General features: G+C 45.1%; 1 protein-coding gene across 3 annotated transcripts in view; it reads right to left on the bottom strand.

Annotated features, from left to right (window-relative positions):
* SV2B (synaptic vesicle glycoprotein 2B) overlaps positions 1–13284 on the bottom strand; it is a 280257-nt gene that overhangs the window by 149624 nt on the left and 117349 nt on the right. Inside the window, exon 1 of one of the 3 annotated variants that reach the window (XM_006142670.2) lies at positions 13166–13272. The exons of 1 other annotated variant lie outside the window; for it this stretch is intronic. The gene's annotated coding sequence lies outside the window, so the exon portion shown is untranslated. Of the gene's footprint in view, positions 1–12447; positions 12588–13165; positions 13273–13284 lie in introns of those variants that run through there. One more of the 3 variants, XM_006142668.3, reaches the window with a different exon arrangement.

Genomic DNA, 13284 nt, shown 5'->3' with positions numbered 1-13284 from the left:
GATGGCTGAACATGTGGCCATTCCTGGAGGATGTTGTTCCCAAAGATCATGGAAACTCTGTTCCCCTTCCCACCTGCCTTACTTATATATTATTTTATCTGTACCCTCTGTAATACCCTTTCTTGTGGTTCCAATGGTATAATAATTAGCACTCAGGACTCTATAATATTCTAATATTATAATATGGGGCCATCAGAGAGCATAATGGTTATATTGCTGCACTCCCATGTAGTTTGAGACCCAGACTCGGTGGCTTAAAACTCAAACTGGAGGGCCAGCAGGTGGCATGGTGGTTAAGGTGCTAGATGCCCATATGGCTGACCATGGTTCGAGTCCCAGACGTAGCAGCTTGCTTTCTCATTTTCCTTTTCTCTCTCCCTCTCATAAGCATGTGTGCCCTGTAGCAAATTAAATAATAATAATAATAATAAAACTAAATAAATAATTTAAAAAGAAAAAACTCAAGCCAGGCATGTGTGCACGTGCCAAAAATCCCAAGAGGAAAATAGAAGAGAAGGGATTGCAGCATGGCCAACTCCCTGGGGAGTGATTTCTCACTTTCTGTGTATGTGTGTGCATCCAGAATCCTGAGAGGAGAATGAAAGAAAAGGGACTGCAGCATGGCTATCCCCTCTGTGGGGTGATTTCTTTTCTTACTTTTCTCTGTCTCTCTGACTTTCTCTCTTGCACCATAGGGGCACACAACCTATGGCCAAAAAAAACCAAAAAACAAAAAACAAAAAAAAAAGAAAAGAAAAAAAAAAAACTTAAGAAAAAAAAAAGAAAAAGGGGGACCAGCAGTTAGCATAATGGCTATGTCGCTGGACTCCATGTAGTTGATCGTGGTTCGATTCTCGGACCCTGTGGCTTACAGCTCACACTGGGCGCATGTGCGTGTATGCCCAAGATCCTGAGAGGAGAATGGAGGAGAAGGGATTGTGGAGTGGCCACCCCCGCTGGGGGGTGGTTTCTCGCTTTCTGTCTCTCTGTCTCTCTGTCTGCCTGGCAAGCGCATGCGTCCTATGGCAAAAACCTCGCCAAAATAAATAAATAAATAAAAACCCACAACTGATAAATTACACACCCACAAGATAGTCTAGTGGGTGTCCTGCTGTTTCCCGCTGAACTTCTCCTCCACCTCCACCCTCTCTCCAACTCCAGCCCAGCCAACTCCACCTCATACTCCATGTTTTAGCCACACTAGTTAGTCTATTGTTCCAGAGTCAACCATGCACTTTCAGATCTGCATGCTTCTCCTTAGGCTAATCCCTGCCAGGAATACCTTTCTCCTCCTCATTCCCCACCTGGAAAGCTTCTACCTATCCTTTCAGGATCAAATGACCAATATCCCCACCCAATAGCTTTGCCTGGCCCTCAGTCTTCTCATCTCATGAAGCAACTGCAGCTGCTTCTAGCCTTGTGCTCCCAGAAACATCTATTCTTTGTATACCTCTGTATGGTACCTTTTCGCCTTTCATTCTAATTATTAATGAGCTTGCCGATGGCACAGTCCAAGCATTGTAGCCCCTGATGGACCTAGCCAATAGAGGAAGCTTGGCCCCCACCCAAGTTGTGGTCCAGCTTCTCTGGTGGGGTCAGGAGAATGTAACCATGTGAGCTTCCAAGCTGGGAGGAAATGGTATGGGGTGGGAGTGTCTTGTGACCTATACCCTATTTTATCGTGCTTACAAATAACCTGGGGACCTTGGTAAAGGTAGACTTTGATGGAGCATGTCTGAGGCGAGGCCTGAGATAGAATTCTAGCAAGCTCCCAGGTCTTGCTGATGTTCCTGGTCAGGGCCCCAGACTTTTAGTGACAAAGCCCTGGAGTTTATTCATGTGCACCAAGGGCAGCAAGAGAGGCACAGCTCAGAGAACTCTACTTCTAGAGAATGATAGATTTTAGAGAGAGAAAACAGATATCTTCCTGATAAGAAAAAAGCTTAGGAGACAAGGCCTAGAAGGAAGCAGTAGCTCAAAAAATATTTAAAGGAGAGTATAGTTTGGGTGTGGGCCCTAACCCAACCTTAGAGTTCAGAATAAATGAATTCAGATTATGCAGAGGAACACAAGCAACTTTCTTGCAATTTATCCTTGCAGAAGACAGAGAAATAGTCTCAAAAGTATAGAAGAAACTCAAGTATAAGACACAGAAAACTGAGTTAAGGCTTATTACCATCAAAGACACTTGAAGTTTTACCCTTTCTGTAGTTAAAATATCCCCAGTCTTAGGTAACTTTTGACCCTATGAACAAGCCTACAAGTAGGGCAGGTGGACTTGTGAGTACAGGAAAAGAGGTCCAGTGTCCGGAAAGCAAGTGTGATCCATACCTGAGGGTCCATTAGGTACTAGCAAGATGTCAGCAAATTGCCCCTAGAAGACAGTAGGCTAAAGTGGCAAGAGTGGAAGAGGGTGGAGTAGAGGGTGTGAGTTGAGGCCCAGTGCCACATCTAGCAAGTCTTCATAGACTCAGTTAGGAGGTAACGCAGTATCGTACAAGGAACATATTCTAGAGCATCAGACAGTATTATAGTTTAGATAATGGTTTGTCCCCCAAAGGTTCATGTTTTGGAATTTGGTCCTCAGTGTAATGGCACTGGGAGGTGATGAGACCTGTAAAAGGTGAGAACTAGTGGGTGGTGTTTGGATCACTGATGCATCACCTCAAAAATAGATGAATAATGTCTCACCAAACTGAGTGAGGTCTAGCTCCCATAAGAATGAGTTAATTCCCATGAGAGTAGGTTGTTATAAAAGGAAGATGGTTGCCCCTGGTCCCCCTTCTTGCCCTGCTCCCTTATCCTCTCTGCTCTGTCAGCCATGTTGTGATACAGCATCAGAGGTCTACCCACTGTCAGCCCTGCCACGTTGGATTTTCCAGCCACCAGAATCATAAGTCAAATAAACTTTTATTCTTTATGAGTCAGATTCTGGATGTAACATTTAATATTGTCTGCCCTACATGAGCACTCACTACAAGACAATTTTCTTCCCATAACCCTATAGAGTGGATAATGCTATCATTGTTCCCATTTTATGGACTGAGAAACTGAGTCATGGTGCTGCTCAATGACTTACACAAGGTCTTACACTATTATTAAGAAGTACAGCCCAGTGGGACCAGCAAATGGTAGAATGGTTACATCACCGCACTCCCACATAAACGCCATTGTTCGAATCCTGGACCTGATGGCTTAAAACTCATGCCAGGTGTATGTGTGTGCACTCAAGATCCCAGGAGGAGAATGGAGGAGAAGGAATTACAGTGTGGACATCCCCACAGGGGGTGATTTCCTGCTTTGTGTTTCTTTCTCTCTGGCAAGCACATGTGCTCTATAGCAAAAATCTCTTTTTGAAGGAAAAAAAAAAGGACAGCCCGGCTAGGAACCTCAAGAGATTGATTCTTGGACTTTGTCCTGCATCATTTCAAAGATGCACAGGAAGGCAGAGTTAGCTCGAGTCCAGGAACTGATTGGAAGTTGAGTCCACTAGAAGGAACCTTACTTGTCAGAGGAAATGGTCTGGAAGTAAGCAAGCCATCAAATTGGAGAGACACACATGAAACTAAAAAACATTATAGGATTAGCCTGGCCTCTGACTGTCCTCTCTATTGTCCCAAGATCCCACACACTGGGCCACTGAGGAAGCAAGAGGCCACCTACCACTCCAGCACCACTTCTCTGTCACAGATGTGGCCAGCACCACTAAAGAAGTAAACAAAAAGAGTTATTCATCCTGGGGAATGAGGAGATAACTTGGCCCAGAACCCTACGATGTTTTTATATTACTTCTGACCCTTTCTCATTCAGTCTTCATCATGCCCATAAAGTTTATCTACCATTGATTTAAAGTTTTTAACTACTGCTTCCCAATACTTCCCTCTCCCATTAAAGCTTGGTGTTTATGCTTTGCTTTTAAAAATAAATAAATAAATAAATAAAAGTCGGGGCCAGCAGGTGACAAGATTATAAAGGCACTAGACTCCCACATGGCCAACTGCAGTTCAAGTCCCAAACCTGGCAGCTTGCTTTCTCACTTCCTCTCTCTCTCTCTCTCTTTCTTGTGTATGCACATGCACTGTAGCAAATTAGAAAACAATAATAAATATCAATAAAAATGAAATCATTCTTTTTTTAAAAGTTAAAAAAATTAAAAACAAAAGTAAGTACATTTAACCCATGGACCATTAAGCTACCATGTATAGGTTATGCTTATATCACTCATCATAGGGGCAGGAGTGGAACTTAAGTCCCTTAAGTGCTTCAGGGTTAAAGTTAGAAGCTCCTGACACTGCTGTGACCTCTCCAGCTCCCACTCCCAGGTCCAGGTCCAAGACTCTAGCTGGAGCTGGACACTCCACAATTCCTTTTCCCCTCTCTCGGAGCACCCCGCATGCCAGCTGGGCTCCATTCCTCAGCACCATCTGCTACAGCCCATATCAGGTATGCAAAAGGCCACGGTAAGTAGCAGGAGAACAGGGGCTGCAGGCTAAACAAGAGCAGTCCTCACTGGGCCTGGGCTCTGGGAGTCAGGCAGGGGAAGTCCCAAAGGACAAAAGCATTTGGAGGAAACTATTGAGGGACCTAACCTGGCTCCCACCTGTCTGATTCAAAGGGTTTCTATACAGAGGGATTTTAAACGTAATAATGAAGAGCTCCAACTACATTTCCCTGTTTTCTCTTGGCCTCTCACTGAACTTATGTTGCTACAGCCCCAACCTGGGTTCTGATCCTCTCTCTAACGTCAATTTACCGTACAACTTTTAATAAGGTATTCCTTTCTCTAAACTCAGTTTCCTCTTCTGTCTAATAAGGAGTTAAGATTCTTTCTGAGGCCCCTTCAGCTCAGAGACACTACGAACCTACAGTTCAAGTAAGGCCTTCCATTATTTTGAACTTATTCTGGAAATGGAAAGGAACCTACGCATGAAATATTCATTAAAACAAAGGCTGCCCACGCAAGAGTGATGATGGACAGCTCATTTATCCATGGATATGTTCTGCTCCTTCTGCTTAGCAGTATTCATTTGCAAGTTTCTGTCATGGAAAGACCATGAAAACAGAATTATAAATCACACTTATCCCTGCCTACGTGAGTCTGGGGAGCCCAGAGTCCCTGCCAACACACCCATCACCTGTGGTTGGCACAGCAAGCACTTAATAGCATCCAGCTCTCAGCATGAACAGTCAACTTCCAGGCCCAGACATCTGTGATTTGGAAAGATCCCAGACATCTGGAAAAATTAGCTTTTCTTGCATGTATGCAGAGCTGGCAGAGAAAGAAATGAGTTTATGCATCCACTTCTCCAAGAGATTTTTGGAAAAAGCAAGTTAAGTTACTCTCTCCCTTACCACCCAAGACAAATGCAAGCTCTAAAGACTGATAGTAACAGGAGTGGAAGTTTCTACAGAAAACAGGAAAAGTTGATAAGATCACAGGCTTCTCTGTGGCGAGCTGAAGAAGGGAACCCAGGGTGCGGGACTTCGTCAGTAGGCAGGAGACACTGTAGGGTGATCTGTAATCAATGGTCAGCTCAGCAAGGGAGATCCAGGCTTTGCAGCTGACGTAGCTGACAGCTTGTAGAAAGTGCTGAGTGTATGATCCTTGATACAAAAGGGGCCAGAATCACAGCAGAAGCACAGAGGGAGATAAAGGGAAGCATTAGCTGCTGTGTACCTACTAAGTGCTGAAGATTTAGCTCATCACTGTCATTTGCACTCTTATTTCTTGCCCACGCCAGTGAGGAACAACCTAGAAGAGCCTCAGCCAACATCACAACCACAGCATCATGTACTCATACATGTATCTAATAACACACACTGTGTGCCTGCTATGTGCCTGGAATAGAAAGAGCAGAAGACTTTTCCAAAAGAAGACCATGGGCAGACTTTGTGGGAGCCATGCCCAAAGACTAATAGGAAAATTTCAGCATCTACCTACTCCATGTGACCCAGAAATTTTCATCATAGAATTCTAACTATGAGACATAGCAAGACTAAGCTAAGTAGGAGCTGAACTTATGGCAAGAATACAAGATTGGCTTCCCTCCTAGGTACCATTCACTTGTCTTATTTTGAACATCATGTACCCCAAACAAATAATCTTCCTTTTTTTTAGAGAGAGATTATTGCTACAGAGCATGTGTGTTTGCTGGAGAAACGGAGAGAGACAGAGAGACAGAAAGTGAGAAATCAGCCCCCCCCCCAAGGGACGGCCACTCTACAATCCCTTCTCCATGCTCCTCTTGGGATTTGGGGTATGCATGCACATGCACCCGGTATGAGTTTTAAGCCACTGGGTCCGGGACTCAAACCATGGTTGACTACATTTGAGTCCAGCAACATAACCATTACACCATCTGCTGGTCCCAAGGTAAATAATCTTCTAAGTACCACTTCCCATATTAAATGGTAGATTCTCAATTCTCTCCACATAGACCCTTTAGGTTCCTCAGCTGGTACAGCGATCCTTTAATCAACAGTTACGCCAAATATCCTAATCCAGGAACATGAAAGGAACTGCAGAGAACTTGGGTAGAGTTATGTTGATGATCATCATCATCACTATCATTTCACAACTGAGGAAATCCAAGCTCACAGAAGTTAAATAACTTCCTCAAGTTTGCAGAACTAGAAAGAAATGAGGCTTGAAGTCAAACCCCGTTCTGTCTGATTCCAGAGTCCACTGCTCTATCCTATACCCCATAGTCAGGTCTAGAAAATCACACACAAAAAGTGAAGGCCAAGGGGCCAGCAGGTGGTATGGTGGTTAAGGTGCTGGACTCCCAACTGCAGTTAAGGTTGGTTAAGGCCAATTGTGGTTCAAAAATTCCAGACCTGGCAGCTTGAAAATCACACCAGACACACGTGCATGCATGCCTAAAATCCCAAGAGGAGAATGGAGGAGAAGGAATTGCAAAGTGACCATCTCCCATACAGAGTGATTTCTCACTTTCTCCCTCTGTCTCTGTCTGGCAAGTGCACATGCCCTATGGCAAAAACTTCATTAAAAAAAAAAAAAAAGTTCAAGGCCAACCTCATAGCATAATGATTAAGTGCTATGCATGGGAAGCCAGATCCCACATGGCTAAGCCTGGTGCAAATCCTGCTCTGATGGTTGGAAAAACACACTGGGCTCATATGTATGTATGTTCAAAGTTCTTACAGAAGGAGAAACAGAAAAAAGGACTGTGGCATGGCCATGCCCCCTGATAGGGGTGCTTTCTCTCCCTCTCCTAGTCTCTCCTTCCCTCTCTCTCTGGCAAGTGCATGCACTGATCGGCAAAATAATAAATAAATAAATAAATAAAGGTCAGTTTGATATCCTTTGTCCCATTTCCTTCTGTGCTTCTATTCTTTTTCATTATTTCACCATTGGCCCACCCTCCATCTCTCTCTCTTTCACTCACACACACACACACATAACCACTTAATTTCAGTACTTGATTTTTATTTCACCCCCCCCCCAAATACTATTGCAAACCAAACTTGTGTTCATACAGAATCAGCCACATCATAGGGAGAACATAGGCAGCACCCCCAGTCTGAGACCGAAGCATTTCAGCCCTCCCTTTTTCCTATAAGCTACTGACTGTTTCTCTCCTTTTATAAACAAGAACACATTATGAAAGATGTATTGTAGATGTGGGATTTTTCAAGCAAGCTGGTGACGCTCCCTCACTTGGCATAAATAGATTTAAATAAATTTCTCCCCTTTTCAGGATTCTTCCTTGCTTCTGCTTCATCTTAAATTAAGAGCAGTACAATAATAACCCAAGAACATCACACCCCTGAATTTCAGCCACCTCTCTCTGGAGTATCTTTTTTCCTTTTTTGACAGTATGAGCTGTTTTTTTGGTTTCCACTTCTTTCTTACTTGCCACCACCCATTCCTTTCTGTAAGATACAAACAACTGGGGCCTTCAGTTCACATTTAAAGTCTGTTTTTAGCCCACAATATCCACAGTAAGGCTCCCAGGAAACCTTGCAAAGAAAGGAAAGAACTTCAGGGATCCACCAAGCAAATATTTTCCGTCACTTCTAGTAATTACATGGTTCCATTTGCTCATTCAGTAAGTATTCATTGAGCATATACCATGTGTCAGGTGACATCCTGGGTCCTGGAGATATAGCAGTGGTTTGGTTCCTTGAGAGGACAAATAAATAGCATGCTTATGATATTCAAACTTATACCTCCTTCCTGGGCCTCATCCCTGAACTCTGGACTCACCTATAACTAGGTAACTAGGTATCTCTGGCCGAATGTCAATTGAACCCCACAACTGCTTCTCCTTCAGTTCAGTTTAGGGCTATTCCTTCCAGTTGGTCAGGTCAGACTACTGAATTGTTGGAAGAGTCAAGACATATTTTTCCTAAGTTTTTCTATGTAAAAATGCTCAAGACTTTTCTGACAAGCCACTATACGAAGTCATCCTTGACTCTTTTCTCCCTCTCATATTCTAATTTATTGGTAAATGTTGTCCATCTACCATCAAATCTATCCAGAATTTGGGCACTTCTCTCCATCTCACCCACTATGCCACCTCCAAACTACCATACTCTCTCACCTGGATCACCGCAGCAGCATTCCACCCTTGCCCCTCTAGAGTTTCCTTACGTTATAAAGCTCAAGTGATCATTGTAAAACATAAATCAGAAATGACATCCTAGAATCCAAATTCTCCAGTAGCTTCCTATCTTGCTCAAAGAGAAGGGCAAAGTCCACACAAGGCTCTCCTAGGCTCTGTATTACCTGGTCCCTTGCTGCTCACTCCAAGCACATGTGCATGCATGCCCAAAATCCCAAGAGAAGAATGAACGAGAAGGGATTGCAGTGTGGCCATTCCCCCTAGAGGGTGACTTCTCTCTGTCTGTCTCTCTATCTCTCTCCATCTCTCAGGCAAGGGCACACTCCCTATAGCAAAAATCTTTCTCTCAAATAAATAAATAAATAAAAATTAAGGTCCCTCTGGTTGAGTAATTGCAAAAATATCCCCAATTCTTCCCTGCTCTGCAGCCATGCTCCTTGCAATGTACCCATGTAGCTCCTCCTATCAGGAAGTGGAAACTATTTCCCTGCCCCTTCACTCTGAGCTGCCTGGTGTCTTACTTTCATCCATAGATGAGAATGAAGTGACAGAGTGCCACTTATGAGTTTTGGCCCAAGTAGGCAAGTTTCTACTTTCCCTAGGCCCCCTGGCACTACCACGTGAATGTGGCGAGCTAGCCTGCTGGAGGATGAGGGGCCACATGTAGCAGAGCTCAGTCATCCCAGTGAGGCCATCATAGAGCAGCCAGCCCTCAGACATCCTATCACAGACCAAAAATCCCATGAACATGCACAGCTGAAATCAACCAAGCACTACTCAGCCCTGAGAACCGCCCAGCCAACCCATGATGTATAAGAAAATAACAAATGTTCTTTTAAGCCACTGAGTGTGGAGGTGGTTTGTTCTGTACTACCATTAACCAGACCAACCAAAGCAAAGGCGTATGATCTGTCCCTAAGTCAGGTGTCTAGGTCACTTAGTTCTGAATAAACGCACCTCAGGAAACCACGCCTTGTGATTTGGTTTTCATTAGAGGATGAAGGTGGTCTGCAGGAAGAAGGCATTCTAGCCCCTCCCCACAGTGTCTCAGTCATTGCAAATCAACAGACTGCCATGCAGGTGAATAAGGTCATGTGATGTGGCCCAGAGAGACAGATCAGATTTCTGAGGCAGGAGACTAAATGCCAGAGATGGGGGAAACTCACAGAAATAGGTGTTACCTCCTGAGGTGAGTTAGAGACATCTAGCAGGACACCATCACCTTGACCCTGCCTCACCTCATCCTATTTCACAGAAACACTGACAAGATTCTCAGGCATCCAGACCCATGTTCATCCATAGAACCCATTGCAGTAGCTCTCCTGTACCAGGGACAGCTGTGTGATGGAGCACTCAAATCCCAAACCCCATTTTCTCTAGAGAAACAACATCTCAGAAGGGCAGAGTAACAAATGTAATCTTCATATTAGCTCCTTAGGTAGAAGCCACAAATAAATGTACCATATATTGTGTAAATGCCTTCCATGGTAGACCAAGAGTATGTATATTTCCAGATGATCCCAACACCTTTCCATGACTACAGAAAACCTTCTCAAAGAAAAAAAGAATAATAGCTAGCAAGGAAAGTATCTGCTGGACTATTTGCTAGAGAAGTCCATTTCTTTCATTATGGGGGACAGGGAACAAAGAAACATAATGGCAAATTTCAAGAGAAGACCAGATCCAATCCTTGATCTGAGTGCCGTGTTGCACGGTTTCCCTAATTCCTGCACTTTCTGCAGCCTTGCAAAGATTTATACCTTCTGCTTGCCGCGTTAGCGTGTGCTTTGAGCGGCCACAGGCGCCTATGACTTCCAGCCAACCTTCTTCTAAACAGAGTTTAGGAGTTCAGCCAATGCCATAAATAAGAGCTCAGCTGGCACATATGTCTTAACGGACAAATATAAATCACAAGAGGCAATAATACCCCCATGTCCTTGCCAAATTACCCTTGGACCTCAACTCCTACTGCCTTCCTCCTTCCTCACCCTTATAAGCTCAGCCATCAATAGACTGTACAAGGCAGCCTCCTTGACCTCCTTTCTGGCTCTCTTGCGAATGTACCTCTCTCCTGCCTCCGCATTTTGCAGGTACTGTTACTCTGCCCAGAAAGCCTCCCTTCCTCCCTCGCTTCCCCAGCGTCTGGTCAAATGTAATTTGCAAGCAAAGCCTTTCCGAACAGGCTGCATTTAAGAAATAACCAGCTCCGCCCACCCCTTGGCTGCATTCCCTACTCCTCTGACCTTGCTCTCTTTTTCTCCATGACAATGTCTCATTGGTTCATATGCTGTATATTTACTGATTTATTTACCCATTGTCTTACAACATACAGATACACGCCCTTACTTAAACCCCTTGAGGGTAGGAGCTTTAGTTTTGCTCAGTTATGTATTCTCCACACATAGAGCAGTGCCTGACATACAGGAGGTACTCAAAGAATGAACTGCCATTTCTTGAGCGCCTACTTTGTGCCAGGAAATGTATATATGACAACCCTTTAACAATGAACACATCTTTTAAAGTATCTTTTCCCCAATTATTCTAACAATCTTATTGTTGTCTCCATTTTACAGATTGGGAAACCAAATCTCAAAGACGAAGTAACTTGCCAAGACATTCACCGAGGTCTGTTTGAGCAAGGCTTGTGCCCCTTGCACTGCACCAGGTTGCTTTGAAAACACCTTCACGCTGGTTTAGGTGACAACATGCAGGTGACACACATCTCTGGCAAATAGGTATAACATGAGGGCTTTCCACTCTACCATTTTTCATCACCCACCACAACTTGGGCCCAGGAAGAAGCACCCCTGAGATGAGACTGTCACTTTCCGGAGCAGATGTAGTAACAGCTTTAGTTTCCCTTTATTCCACCCACTTAGAGATGGCCAACGCTTTCCTTTTTTAATCGGGCTGGGACAAGAACACACAGATTAGGCACTCGGGGCAGAATGCAGAAGTTCATCTGCTCTGAAACGCCCTCAGTATTTTCTAAGGTCCCTGTCTTTGTAAAGTGCTGCTTTGAAACCTTTATATCCAGAAATTTAGGAAAACTGCCCATGAAAAAACACACGATAAGACATGAAGAGCCTGACTTGCGATGGGTGTGTTCCTGGGTGCTGACCTATGTCTACTGGGCTGTGGGCATGTACTGCAACCAGTAGTCCTGCTGTGGTTTGTAAACATCTGCCTGCTCCTCGGCACTAATGGTGGTGGGGTAAGAGAGGGATGAGGGTCACTCATAGGCCGAGGGACCAAGAAAGGGACACACACAGGCCCTGCTGAAATTCGTGCAATGACTACTCCATGAGGGCATCATTTTTAAAATAATCACCATCACAATGAACGGCCGGCTGCCTCTCAGCTCCCACCGCTGTTTTCACACCATCACCGAACTTACCGCTCCTCAATATTGCAGTTGTCTCTCTCCCACCAGGTAAGAGCGTCTGGGGAGCCAGGACTTTGTTTTCATCATCTCTGCATCCCCAGGGACTACTCCCACCTCTGACACATACTAGGCACTCAGTGAATATTTGCTGACTCAGGAAAGATGCCAAATGAGCCTGCACAGTACCTACTGCATCAACAGGAACAACCAAGACAAGCCACCTCTCCTGAAAGGGCAGGACGCAGAACCAGAAGAGACCAGTGAGGAACCAGAACGGCTGCTGAGCTGGCCACGATGTGCTGATGTGCCGTACTCCCCTGGTGAACACCCCTCTCATTCCTTACCTGCCACTCCCTAAGCCCCACAGACACCCACAGTCACCTCCTCTATAGATTTAGAAAATGAGCAGGCATCTCCATCACCCCACTCCACCAGGATGCTCTTATCAGAGCCCAAGACAGGATGTGAAGTTACCTTTAAATGGAGCTAGTTTGCATCTGCAATCTCTGGATGAGGGATCGTGTTTCTTCAGCCCAGCTGAACCCGGGACAGCAGAGACACCTACCACCCGTCTGCGGAAGAAACGGCAGTGTCTCGCTCCTCCCTCACTAAACGCATTTGCTCGCCCATCCCTGCAGAACAAATCAGGTTCTTTTGCTTGTGCTAAAACCCATCCATAAACAAACCCTCCGTGTCCCTAAGAAACGGCTCCCACGCCCTCCCTATACAGAAATGCACTCTCACAAACAGCAGCCCAGAGCCCTTAGGGTAAGCATCCTTTAAATCTGTCCTTTAAGAGCAAACCAACCACAACAAAATCCATCGAATAAGCACAGAATTGAAACTATAATCGGTGGCTAGGAAGCTTATGGAAACGGAGCTATAAATGTCAGTAGCCTAAGTTGCAAAAACTATTTATGGTGCTAATAGTTTCAACAAGGTTTAAAAAACAGTCCCTGGGGAAGCCACCTTCGAAGAAGAGCGCGCAGCCCCAGGGCAGTGAGTTAAGTCTTAGCTTTTCGGCGCCCCTTTTCAAGACTCTCTTTCTTTTGAGCCATTTGCTATAAGCATCACTTAGAAATAGCAACGTGTGTGTTTCAGCCCAGGCAGGCGAGCTTAGGAGTCCTGGCGCGCACGGTGTCCGCGCCCGGGCGGGTCTGCACACACCGCAGTGAGCAATGCTGTCCCCTACCTGAGGGGGAAATCCGCGGGAGGCCGCCTCCGGGTGCAGAGCTGCGTCGGCCCTGGTAGCCCAGCCAGCTGCTTGGACTAACGTGGCGCTGGGGTGATCCCGGCAGCGGCAGGCGGCCG

Source organism: Tupaia chinensis, unplaced genomic scaffold (assembly GCF_000334495.1).
Source record: "Tupaia chinensis unplaced genomic scaffold, TupChi_1.0 Scaffold000078_1, whole genome shotgun sequence".
NCBI classification, from domain to species: domain Eukaryota; kingdom Metazoa; phylum Chordata; class Mammalia; order Scandentia; family Tupaiidae; genus Tupaia; species Tupaia belangeri.
Note: the sequence above shows the minus strand (reverse complement) of the source record. Positions and strands in the feature narration are given on the sequence as shown.